Here is a 12,384-nt window from a genome sequence, read left to right as displayed (position 1 = left end):
GTCCTTGATCAGATTTGTATCTAGAATAGGGCTGCACAACTTCGGCCCTTCAGCTGTTGGAGTACAACTTCTAACACCCCTGGGTGTTACATCATCGTGCAACCCAGATCTAGAACATGGAGTGGAGGACTGCGGGTGCCTGCCTTCGGTTACTGATATACTCTATTAAAATATATTCTACACATTTTAGAGATACACCGAGCTGGTGAGGCAGTACTTTTTACTAAACCAATTAATATTCAAAGTACTGGATGTGAGCTTTTGAATTAAATAGAACTTTCTTCAGAGCTACCTGCTCAAAGTAGAGGAGAAAAAACATATAGGGCAATGTTACTGCTCTGAGCTAGAGTACACAGGAACACAGGAAGCTGCCATATACTGAGACAGACCATAGATCCATCTAGCTCAGTATTGTCTCCACAGACTGGCAGCGGCTTCTCCATGGTTGCAGGCAGGAATCTCTCTCAGCCCTATCTTGGAGATGCTGCCAGGGAGGAAACTTGGAACCTCCTGCTCTTCCCAGAGCGGCAGCTTCGTCCCCTAAGGGGAATATCTTGCAGTGCTCACTCATCAAGTCTCCCATTCATATGCAACCAGGGCAGACCCTGCTTAGCTAAGGGGACAAGTCATGCATGCTACCACAAGACCAGCTCTCCTCACTGCACTGAAATATGACAAAGAGATGAAAAACATAGTTTCCTCCTGCTCCAGCAGCTATGCGTCTAGGCCAGAAGAGAGCTGATGTGCAACAAATGTCTCTTCCCTTCCGCCTCTTCCCACCCAAATATGGACTTGCTACCACAAGACCAGCTCTACACAGGAGATGCTGTGAAGGAGTCTTTCCTAAAACAAACGAATACATTGGCTTAAAAAGAAGCTAAGTTACAAACACAGAACCTTGTTAGAGGGATTAGGTACACACACACACACTTTTTATAAAACGCAGATAATAGCAGGGGCAGAATCAAGATGTAGGGATGCTGGCTTTTTCCAAACACTCTCTGCCTTTCACAATTTGATTTTACTTTTTGAATACTTTGAAGCTCATCCTCTCTTTTTTAAGCGTGTATTAGTCCAAAAGAACGTATTACCCCACAAGCTCTCTACATTTTATTTTGAGAGACCACAACAACTGCTAAGAGTGTGATCTATGGAGGTAGTCTTTTAAAAACCATTTTGCTTTCCTCCAAAAGCAAAGTAGATACTGACAGAATTGATTAAAACCTTGGTTATGCTGCGGAACATTCATAAAAATATACAGATTCAGAATCACATAGTTTCCCCTCATCCAAGCAAGGCTTACTGTATTTCTACAGGGGCATGGAAGAGTATTTATTTATTACAGAAATTTTTACTCTACCTTTCCAAGAGAAATGGCATGCTCAAGGTGGATTACATAATAAAATATCCCCACCAATCAGACAACTCTACAACCCAAAATACTAACAGCAGCAAAACAAATATGAAAGAGCAGAGAGCCAATGGAAGAAAACCTCATCAGCAACTGAACTGACCAGCTGCTGAAATAGCCAGGGCTTCAAAGAACAGCAAAAAATAAATAAATAGGCAGACTGGGGGCAAAGCAGATCACCTGGGGCAGGGAATTACATTCTCTAGGGATCACTATGGAGAAGGCCCTCTTGGGTATCTCTGTCAGCCCAAGGGTGGCAGGACATGCAGAAGGGCCTCTCCATCTGATCTTAAAAGATGGGCAGACGTGGGGGAGGAAGTGGCCCCTTAAATAAGATGGTCCCCAAGCCATTTAGGGCTTTAAAGGCAATAACCAGTACTTTGAGAGTGGCTCAAGAATGGGCTGGAAGACAGTGTGCAGACACAGTAATGGAATATCATGCTTCAGAAAACTGGCCCAAAAAGAACTTAAGCAGTAGCATCTTGTAACAGCTGACATTTCTGCACATTTTTCAAAGGCAGCCCCATGTAGGGCATGGGTGAACAGTCTTCAGATTTTCAGGAAGTCCAGAAGAACAAAATAGCAGCTTGGGGAGGCAGAACTGGCCACAAAATGACAGTTTCTACAGAAATTGACACTACAAAATAAGAAATTTTAACATCCAATCCGCTGAATTTCAGGGAAATTTTGCTGCAGGACAGGAGGGGAGCAAGCAAGACGGCTCTGAGGGAGAAGAAGCTGGGAGAGAAATGAATGAGAGAGAAAGAAAAAGCAATCCTGAGCACCCAAAGAAAGAGAGATTTAAAATGGCATGACCATGCCTCCTCTCAACCAGCCAATCAGATCTGCAGTATTGACTGGAAGGGAAGGCAGGAAAAAGGGAAGCTCACATGCCTGTAAAGCTACTTCAGAGATGTTCGGGAGCTGCCAGTGAGCTAGCTACTCATGCTCTACCTGATATAGAGCACACTGCAGTAATCCAAGTGAGCGGTAACATACATGCATGACCATTGCCAGATCCACTTTTATCAGGAACAGGTAATTTGGGCAAAAGCAGTCACCTGAGCATCTAGAAACACTGCTGGGTTCAAGAGTGTCCTCAGACTTAAAAGCTGGTCCTTCAAGGAGAGTGGAACCCAAATTAGGACTTTACAGAAGAGGAACTGCCCTCATATGCCCCCTACTTTAGCTTTAGAAAATGCCTTAAAAAACTGAATTATTGCCAGTCATCCAGTTTATCTAGATGAGGCAAGCCTGGGTGAGGCCTCCAAGAAATGCAGAGTTGCCACTTTGACCTCCCAATAGCCAAGACTGCCATCCTGAATTGGAAGGGAGTGTTCTGTTTCCATCCCTAAACAACTCTTTAGCTGCAAAACTCTTCCTTTGCTGAAATGTCATCCACATCTATTCAGCTGAGCCATCCTGTCAGGCTTGGGAAAAGATATGGACTGAAGGGAAAACTTTGAATGCTGGGAGATATTTCTGCCAGCTGTTAGGCACTAGAACAGACTAGCTTCCCTAAGCCCAGAACCCAATGGATTGACACTACAAAGAGCCCTCCTTCCTAGCACTGAAATGCAAGGTACACTCACTTTTTTCCAAACCCACCATGTGAAACTCATAAAAAGGATGAGGAGCTTAATAAGTTTAAAGACAATCCCTTACTATACTGTAATTGTCAGCTGCATACGGCTTCCTCAGGGATGTGACAACCGTTCCCTCTGGGATGTGAACAGACTTGTGTTTCCAGGATCTAGGAATCAAAACCAGATTGTGGAACAGTGGCAAAGAACTGAAAATGGAATCTCACTTTCTAAAGATATCTGCAAAAAGCAAAATAATTGGAAACTCAAAGAGATGATGGTGCTGGCAATGACTTAGGGGACCCTCTGAATATCAAGCAAGGTAATCAAGTGAATATGATTTGTTACCCAAATGTAGTGAGTTTTATTCTTTCTTTTGATTGATTGATTGGGTTGGATTGGATTGGATTTCAATGGCCTCATCCCTTCTGCCTAGCTTATCCATTTTTCTTGGGAAGTCAGAAGACCAGGCACAGCACTTCCTACAAGTAGCGTTCCTTGAAGGATACATGTACCAAGTAGGATACTAAGCCATCCTGTAAGCTGGAAATAACTTGATATGGACATCAGCTTTTGAGGCCATCCTTCTAAAGTTCCAAGGCTATTCACTGTAGCACAACACTCCCTAGGATCAACTTTGGATCCATTATGACTGAGATGCACATTCCCCGATTCTCTCTCTTTTTCTCTTCCCCCTCCTTCACATTAATCAATCATTTCTACAACTCTAGCAGGTCCATTATTATTCATTCACTCCTCCTCTCTGCTTTCATGAAGACCCCCTCAAGAGATCCCCAAAAGAGCAGAAAGGACTAACAAACTCATCTCAGTGTCTTCACTCTACATAGGCTTCACTAGTATCCCACAGATCAATCATCATTTCTTTATTTAGAAAGAATCATCATCTCTTTATTTAGCAGGGGAGAGTAACTGGCCCTATCCACCCCCAGCACAGTACCTCCAATGATTCTTGCTGGTGTCTGTTTCTTTTTAGAATGTGAGCCCTTTGGGGGCAGGAATCCATCTTATTTGTTTGTTATTTCTCTGTGTAAACCGCCCTGAGCCATTTTTGGAAGGGCGGTATAGAAATCGAATTATTCATCATCATCATCATCATCATCATTTAGGGCCAGATTTAGCACCAGCAGAACCAAGTATGTTTTTAAACTCCACACCACTGCTAGTAAAAAGCTATCTTAAATTTGCATGCATGATCATCAACACATGCAGACAAGCAATGGTGTGTTTCCTTTTTCTCTTTGTGAAATAATAACCTTAACTAATCATCTTCTGGCAGGAAATAACCTCTTCCTTACCTGAAGAGATGTACAGAGAACATAGAACAGGTGTAATCAAGTAGACAATGTAGAGATATTGGCAATTCAGATTGGCTGGGTGTGGCCTGTGAGCCATATGGATCATGAACTGGAAATCAAACCCCTAAGTGCCTCTCTTGTGTTCTGTATGTGCATGTACAAATGCATAATATGGATTTTTTTTTAAAAGTGATTGAAAAACTGTATTAAATCAAAACATACACTGTAATCAATGTAGGCATTATAGTTATAAAGTGTCAACATAACAAAACACAACCACCCCCACCACCCCCACACACAAACCAATTTAAGTTATCACGTGTGAAAATGGCTAATGTTGAAATATCCAAAGGGGCAAATTGTCCTGATTACAATGGAGTCAGTTTGTCAAGTTAATGAGTTAAGAACATAAGAACAGCCCTATTGGATCAGGCCCTAGGCCCATCTAGTCCAGCATCCTGCTTCACACAGTGGCCCACCAGATGCCGCTGGAAGCCTACAGGCAGGAGCTGAGAGCATGCGTTGGTGACTGCAAAACATCCTGATGTCATTGAAGTCAATCTGCTGGACACCAGCTGGTATAAACTATCCCCATTCCTCTGATAAAGAAGATATGCATGGCAAAAAAAGGGGGTTCTGCCCCGCCAAATACAATAGTGTGCTGTCAGGCTTAGATAAAGAAGTAGTGGATGCTGGGATGTAGGAAGGATCGACAATTAGAAAGCCAGCATAGAGCAGTCCAGGCAGAGCCCACTTGATAGGTCTGAGTGGGGTTTCCCAGGCTGTTGGTCTGGAAGCCCTGGATCATACCTTACTGCCCCACATGGCTGCAGTCAAGTAACATGGGATGTTTTCAAATATATGCACTCAGACAGAGGCTACTGTGGCCCCAGGGGCGTAGCAAGGTTGGAGTGGGCCCAGAGACAAGGTTTTAAAATGCCCCCCCCCCCAAAGTCCAGGGCCTCTGCACACCCCAGGCCCCCAAGGATTTAAGTCTGATATTCCAAAATAAGTATGCTGCCTGCAAATACATTTCACTGAATACACACACACACGTCACAATATATAGTGATATACATTGAGTACTATACATTTGTATTACTTTTAATGCCTAGAACACACTAGAAAGATGAATTATTAAAATGGGCCCCTTGCTGCAGATTAGCAAAGGAGACTTTCAACCATGCAGGGTGAACCTATGTTTGTTTTCTCAGAATTCTGAACAAATTCAGTCAAGTTTGATTGCAGGAGGTTTTTCACAGGAGGCTTTTAAAGCCCTTTAAGACACATCTCCTCTGGAATGGAGGTGCTGCATTCACATGTTGGCCAGATTTACCCTGAAGTCCCTGCAAGTTATTGGGGAGCAGTTCACACACAAGAAAAATAAAATAAAAGCACCACACATGCTTCACAGTTCTCACTCAGACCTTCTGGGTTGCAAAACAACTTGAACATAAATGCATTTATAAATGAATGAATGAATAAATAAAATTAATAAAATACTGTTCCAGAAGTTTTTGCAATTTTCTGCCATGAAACAAGCCACTTATAGGACATTTTAGATAGTTTTTTTAAGTCAGCAAATTTTCCAAGCTGTTTCAAAATAAATATTCAGAGACTTCTCGGTCCCTCCTCCCCCACCCCCATATCCAAGCCCTATGGCAAACAGATCCCTATATATGGGGGGGGGGGGGCGGGAAAGGTAACCACAAAAAGGAGTTCACACTCTACCTGGCAAATGCTGGTCTGGGTTGAGCAGGGCAGCAAGGGGTCTTCTGCTGCAGAGAACACTCTGGCTGCCTCCTCCTTCCTGGCTGGCTTGGGCCCTACTCGAGCTCAGGCTTCACTGCGGCCTACACGGAGGCCTCCCTGGAAGCCCCGCCCACCCGCCGATCAGCTGGGAGGCGGGGAGAGAAGGAGCTCTTTGCAGCTTGCCTGCTGCTTCGATTGCCGGCCAGCAGAACAAGCAGGAGAGACGGCGAAGAGGGCAAGTGGCTGAGAGGCTATGGGGCTGGGCAGGGGGCAATGGGGAGTCACATGAGGTGCCCCTGGGGTGCCCCTCCAGGCAGTGGGGCCCCCAGACAACTGTCTCCCCTTGCCCTATCATTGTTACGCGCCTGTGTGGCCCAAGAAAGGGGATCCTGAGGGAAGTTTTAAAAGAGGAGTGGAAGTTGGCTCGTCATAAAGACAATGTAGTGCTGTTTGTTAATGATAAAACGACCAACAGGATGTCAGGATACGTCACACGAGCAGAACAGACAAATGCCCAGAATAGCTCTGGTTTCAACCTTCTTTTGGTACCCCAGGCCATTCTTATAGACTGGTACCAGCCCCTGAATCCAAAAAGGATAGGAAGCCTTGGTTGTCAAGGTATCAAAGAGCAAGATGGTGAATCCAACCTATCCAGTACCCAAGTTCCTACTACCACAACAAACATCTTCTAGTGCAGTTTGACACCTACTGCTTCCCTCCCCCCCCTCCCCCGCTGTAAGAGGATGGTGACAGGAGTTCTGCAGGTGGGCACGAAAAGGGTTGTGAGGACTGAGAAATGCTGGAGGGTAGGAGTGGGCATCTGGAGCCTGCTAATGTTATGGGTGAAATCCCCAAGAGAAAAAAGGAGAAGAATATGAGGACAGCCTCTATGGCTATGAATGGCTGGATCGAAGAGGCTGCAAGGTAATAGTAGGAGAGGAATAGCTGTGCCTTGCCCCTCTCCCCTCCCACCCTCCCATGTGGCTGCATCACCCGGCCAGAATCCAAGCAGATTGCCATCCCCTAATCACTCCCCAGCATGTTGCTTCTAATCCCCAGGCAGTGGCTGAGTCTGGGCAGAGGGAGGGTTCATCTGCCATGCTGATCACAGAAGGGTGCATGACAAAAGAGACAGGATGTGTGTTTGTGCAAGTGGCTGAGGGTGTGTGCTCAGACATATATGGGAGAACATGGATATGCTAGCACATTGATGCATGTGTGTGCATACAAGCCAGAACACATCCAGGTGAGCAGATGAAGGGCAACTAATACATTCGTGCAACTGCAGGAGGCCCTTGGGGAAATATCCCCCCCACTCCCCGCTGTACGCAAGACAGGTAACGCAGCTTCAGAAATTGGCTGCAGACGCCCACATGTTCCCCAGCTAAATAATAATCATTATTAAAAAAAACAAAAAACCTCTATATACACAAGCTAAGAAAGAGCCACCCACACACTGTAGGAATGGAGGGAAAGGAAATACATACAAAACTGCATTCCTTTTCCCCTGCTTGCCACCTATGGTCTGTCTGCACAATAAGCATCAGATGCCAGACTGCCTTTCTAGACCTCTTGGAAATTCAGACTCCTTAACGCCAAGGAAAGACTCAGTGGCTTGCACATGGCTAAAGCTCTGTAGGAATCCGGCCTCTGCACCCCACATGATCAGACACGGAAAGGAATTCCTTTTGTCACTCAGTGGTTCTGGACAGACACACACACACAGTCTCTCTCTCACACACTCTCCCCGGGGCTTAGGAGCTGGTGAAGTTTCTAAGGCAAGGTTGTGCCTATGCAGAGAGATGTTGATTTAGATTTGGTTGAAGAGCTCCCTGCTCAGAGGCATTTTGTGCTGCAATGTCAGTTTCAGAAGATGGCATTCTTTAAAATAACAGGATACTGGCTTCAGGCAAATGCTACAGGCTCGCATAAGCAAAGGCCCTGTCACAGATTGTGCACATACCCACAGGGGCCGCAACACAAACGTGTTTGGCAAAAGGTTGCATACCTCCAGCTGGTGTTAATCAGCAGCATTCCCATTCATTTCAAAGGAGTGATGCTGATTTACATCCACCAGGAGACCCAGTTTCATCATTTCCTGCACAGTGAAGCCCATTTACACCAAAAATGAGGCTCTGGTCCATTTGAACTAAACTCTCAGCACTGGGGGGGGGGGGGGGGAGCCATGGAGCATGCACCACCCCTGCATCAAGAACAGAGGCATGTTCCACAAATGAAGGCCATTCTGTAATCTGTTCTAACTTCTTACATAACCCAAGCTTACATGTTTCTTCCACCTCCCCTCACAGGCATTGAGCAAATAGCTGGCTTATGAAACTCCTTGCTACAAGAACTGGAAGAAATCCCTGACAATCCACAATGAACTTTCTTACTATAGTGGGACTTTCCAGATGCAGCTAGCAAATAGGAGGTTCTAAGGATTCATTTCTCCTCATTCAGGCACTACTCTGGATTCCAAAGAGAAACTGAACCCTTCTGGGGGGAAATATAATTTCTGTGGAAACAACAGTGAGGATTACAATATTCATGGAAAGGAAAGGCTATCTGAAAAGTACCCATGTTCATGCATTTATCACCAACGGTGACTATTCAATCCTTTTGTCCCGTGATATATGCACCCATTTTTCATGCAAAACAAGGGACAGACTCCTGCATTTCCTGCACTTGCGATGGCTTAAAAACCCATATGTAGCAGTTCTCTTTGCACACCCTTTGCTGGGCCCCAGTCCCAGTAAGGCCATTCCATAAGCTTAAGGAGCAGGACTGTTAGCTGCACAGCAGAAACTGAAAAGAGAAATGGAGGCTCTCCCTTCCTCCCACTACACAAGGTTCTTACCTGCAGCTTCCACCAAGTCTGTGTATATGAAAATGACGGGATTATAACCCGAATTTCAGTGGCACATAGAGTTCCCAGTCGGTGCCATATAACCACAGTGAGATATCAGCTTTGATCTCAAAGAGCAGACTGTCTAACCAGAGGGAAAGGGAAGGATATGACTGGTCTCACAAAAGTCACAGCAAGCCGTTGACATAATGAATCCCAACCCAAAATTCTGTTCCTCTAGCTTATCCAAGACACAGAGCAGGCTGAACACCAAGCACCGAGGGATCTCGGATGCATGACATTCAGGATTTTAATTAATTGTCCTCCCCTATCTATTCCAGCTCAGGACTAGACTCCTGTCCCTTCTCCCAGAAGGTCTAAAGGGACATGAGGTTAGTTGTATTATCTAAAGTCTTGGGGGAAGAGATACAGCTATCAGGGAAGATCAATGACAAAGTAAGCATCAATAAAGCGGAAACAGCTAAGATGGGAAGGAGACCTGGTAAACACGAAGTCCTCTTACTATTTCTGGTGCAGCAGAATAAAGGATTCTCCAAAAAGGGATTCTCCCATTTTCCAGTGCCAGACTCTGTGGCCCATTTAGTGCCTGGGATGTTCTGAGCAGCGCCTGAAAAAATCTCCCAGTCTTTGCTCCCAAAACACCCTCACCACCATATGCATAAAGCTCATAACCTAATCTGTTTTCAGTATCAGGACTCTGCTCTGGATCATGTGACAAAGTAATACAGAAGAGATTGTCCAAATATGCAGGGTCCCTTTACCTCCACCCCAGAAGAACTACCACCAAGTCAAGCACAGCTGAGATTAGACAGTAGAACTTCCAGGGCAGGGGGTCACAACTTCCTGGCACACATAAATCCTGGTGCATGAATTAAGCACTGACTGTAGTAGGGATTCAATAGTAGAGCCCAGGAGTTCTGGTTCCCAAATCTCTCTAATCCAATCAAACAGGCCACATTTATTTCTCAATACTGGCAACATAATCCATGATAATTCTCATTCAAGAAAAGGGATGGGGTAGTACTGGAGTATCCCTTTGTTTTCCAGTACCCTGTTCCTTGGTTGTTCTACTGCAGACATGTTCTAAAAGCCTCTTACGCTGCTTCTGCTTTGCAAGGCTTTCTCCTCACCCTACTACCCCAGAGATGCTCGGTCAGCAGTGGACTGGTGCCCCACTTTACGAATTCTCCTTGGGACACAGCTGCATACATGTGAAATAGTATGCAGTGAGCCACTCAGATCAGAGAGCTGGTTTTTTAAGAGCTCTCTATGGATCCAAGCAATGACTTCCCTGCTCTTGAGGAGGAGCAGTCAGAGATGGGGAGCAAGCAAAGAAAGGACAGTCAGAAGGGGGACAATTTGGAGCAAAATGAAAATCTTTCACACTCAGAACAGGTTGATTTCTTCAAGTGCCAACATGAGAGGTTTCCCACAAAGCAAGGCCAACTTCCACCTCCCGTGTGCCAACTCGTCCTTTTAACAAGCTTCATATTCTGTCATCACGAAAGAATTATTGTTTTACATCTTCTGATTTCCCCACTTTTGCCAAGCAAGCCAACATTGTGAAAAGACATTTATGGGTTGGTCGCAGGGTGGGGGAGGGAGGGCTATTCAATCACCACTTGAAAGCATAAAGCTACCACAGGAAATTGGGGAGTGGGGGGAGGCCTTATGCAAAATAAATTTGGGGAGAGGCGAAAAGGAAGGCAGAGGGAGCAATTACGAACAGGTTCTTTATCTCATCATCCATTCCCCCATCTGTTCATCTTTCATCTATATTTCCCTCTCTCTGACCATCCATGTCTGCATTTGCCACCCCCCTTTCCCTTTTCCTTTTGCTGATCATTTCATGTTCCCCCCCCACTCTCTCTCACACACACACCTCTTTTCTATTCATCTCATTTCCCAACGGTGTAAAAAATATTCTCACTCTAGCCTGTTTTATTTCCCAGCTGAGGAAGGAGCTCACAGCATACTGCCATAAATCTGGACCTGTTCAACACCCCACCCCCAACCACCACATATTTTTAAATCAAACTGGTTTGTATCATTCATCAAGATACACATCCTGTTTCTTCACCATTATAGTTCAGGAACTGATTGTTTTAAACCAGCACATTTTCAGAATCTGTTCCCTTCGCGATTCCTCACCCTTCCTAAGATCAGTGGAAGCTTGGACCACAAAGCTGCTGGTGAGCAAAGGTGAGAATAAACAACAGTCCGGGTTGATGTTGCGGGGAGGCATATAGCTGTGGATGCCGTCAGCGGTGTCAGGTCAGTTTGTTCTAGATTATCTTCTTCCCAAAATTATCTGCTGCCCTTTCCTTCATTTGGCCAAGGCAAATCAGGGGTAATTATTATACAAGGTGCCAAAGTGCGCACACACGCCACACACACACACCCTTGATTCCGAGAAGATCCTTCCTATGTAGGGAGCAGAACTGCGCTCAGGCCCCAGACACTACAGGATCGGACTCTCAGCCACATCTCCAGCTCTGGGACCCACCAGCGGCCCCAAAGGTGGGCTGCTTCCGAAGGGCCTGGTCTAAGGTGAAGTAAGGGGCACATCAGACTGCCCCCAGAGTGATGTGCCCGGCCATGGAGTGGGCATCGAGGGAAGTGGATGGCACAGCCCAAGAGCCATCACAACAAGCCGATGAGCCCCCACACACACACCAGAGCTTTCCTGATTATACATTCAGCCTGCATCCTCCTCCCATCTTGAAATGGTACGTGGGGGGAAAGGTTTGCGCGTGTGTATGCCCCCCCCCCACTGCCGTCTCCTCCACCTCTAAAGCCTGCCTGTTACATAAAGACACGTATCAGAAAAATTTGGGGGAGAAAATTAAAGGAGACGGAAAGGGGCAGCTGCTGCGATCTTGTCCTGGTTCCGGCTGCTTTTTTTCCCCCTGCAGCAAAACTGACCAGAGAGAAGGGGAGGGCAGGGATAAGACCAGAGACAAGATCTCAAGAAAAGCCCTACCCTCTTTTTTGTGCGTTTCGGTATTTTGAGGGTAATTTCTCTTTTCCCCGCCATACATACACACACACAAAAGCGGGGGGGAGGGAATACCGCAGTAACGACGGCGAGGGGCAGGGTATTTTTTTGCAGATGGCTTTGTCTTGGGCACACGCAGGGGGCGGGGGGGGGCTCATCATCCGTACGCAAAAAGGACCCTCATTTGCAGAACCCCAGTCTGTCCGATCACAAAATCCCTGGAGCGGGAGGGGGGGCGAGAGCGCGAGGAAATGGTTTCTTCCTTCCAGCACCGTAGTCCAGTCAGCAACACCACCCGTTCAAGTCCCTGTGGCGCAAAGAAAGCCTGTCTGCGAGAGACGCTATCAAACACCAAGTCCACCAGCATCCAAACCACTGGGGGGAGGGGGGAATCTCAAGACGAGGAAAGCGCAGGTTTGAATTTAAAAAAATATATATATATATCATCCATTTCACCT

General features: G+C 46.0%; 1 protein-coding gene across 4 annotated transcripts in view; it reads right to left on the bottom strand.

Annotated features, from left to right (window-relative positions):
* ADGRL1 (adhesion G protein-coupled receptor L1) overlaps positions 1-12,384 on the bottom strand; it is a 184,042-nt gene that overhangs the window by 170,326 nt on the left and 1,332 nt on the right. The window lies entirely within an intron of this gene.

The sequence above is a fragment of the Hemicordylus capensis genome, chromosome 2 (assembly GCF_027244095.1).
Source record: "Hemicordylus capensis ecotype Gifberg chromosome 2, rHemCap1.1.pri, whole genome shotgun sequence".
Classification (NCBI taxonomy): domain Eukaryota; kingdom Metazoa; phylum Chordata; class Lepidosauria; order Squamata; family Cordylidae; genus Hemicordylus; species Hemicordylus capensis.
This window is presented reverse-complemented; position numbering and strand designations above follow the sequence as displayed.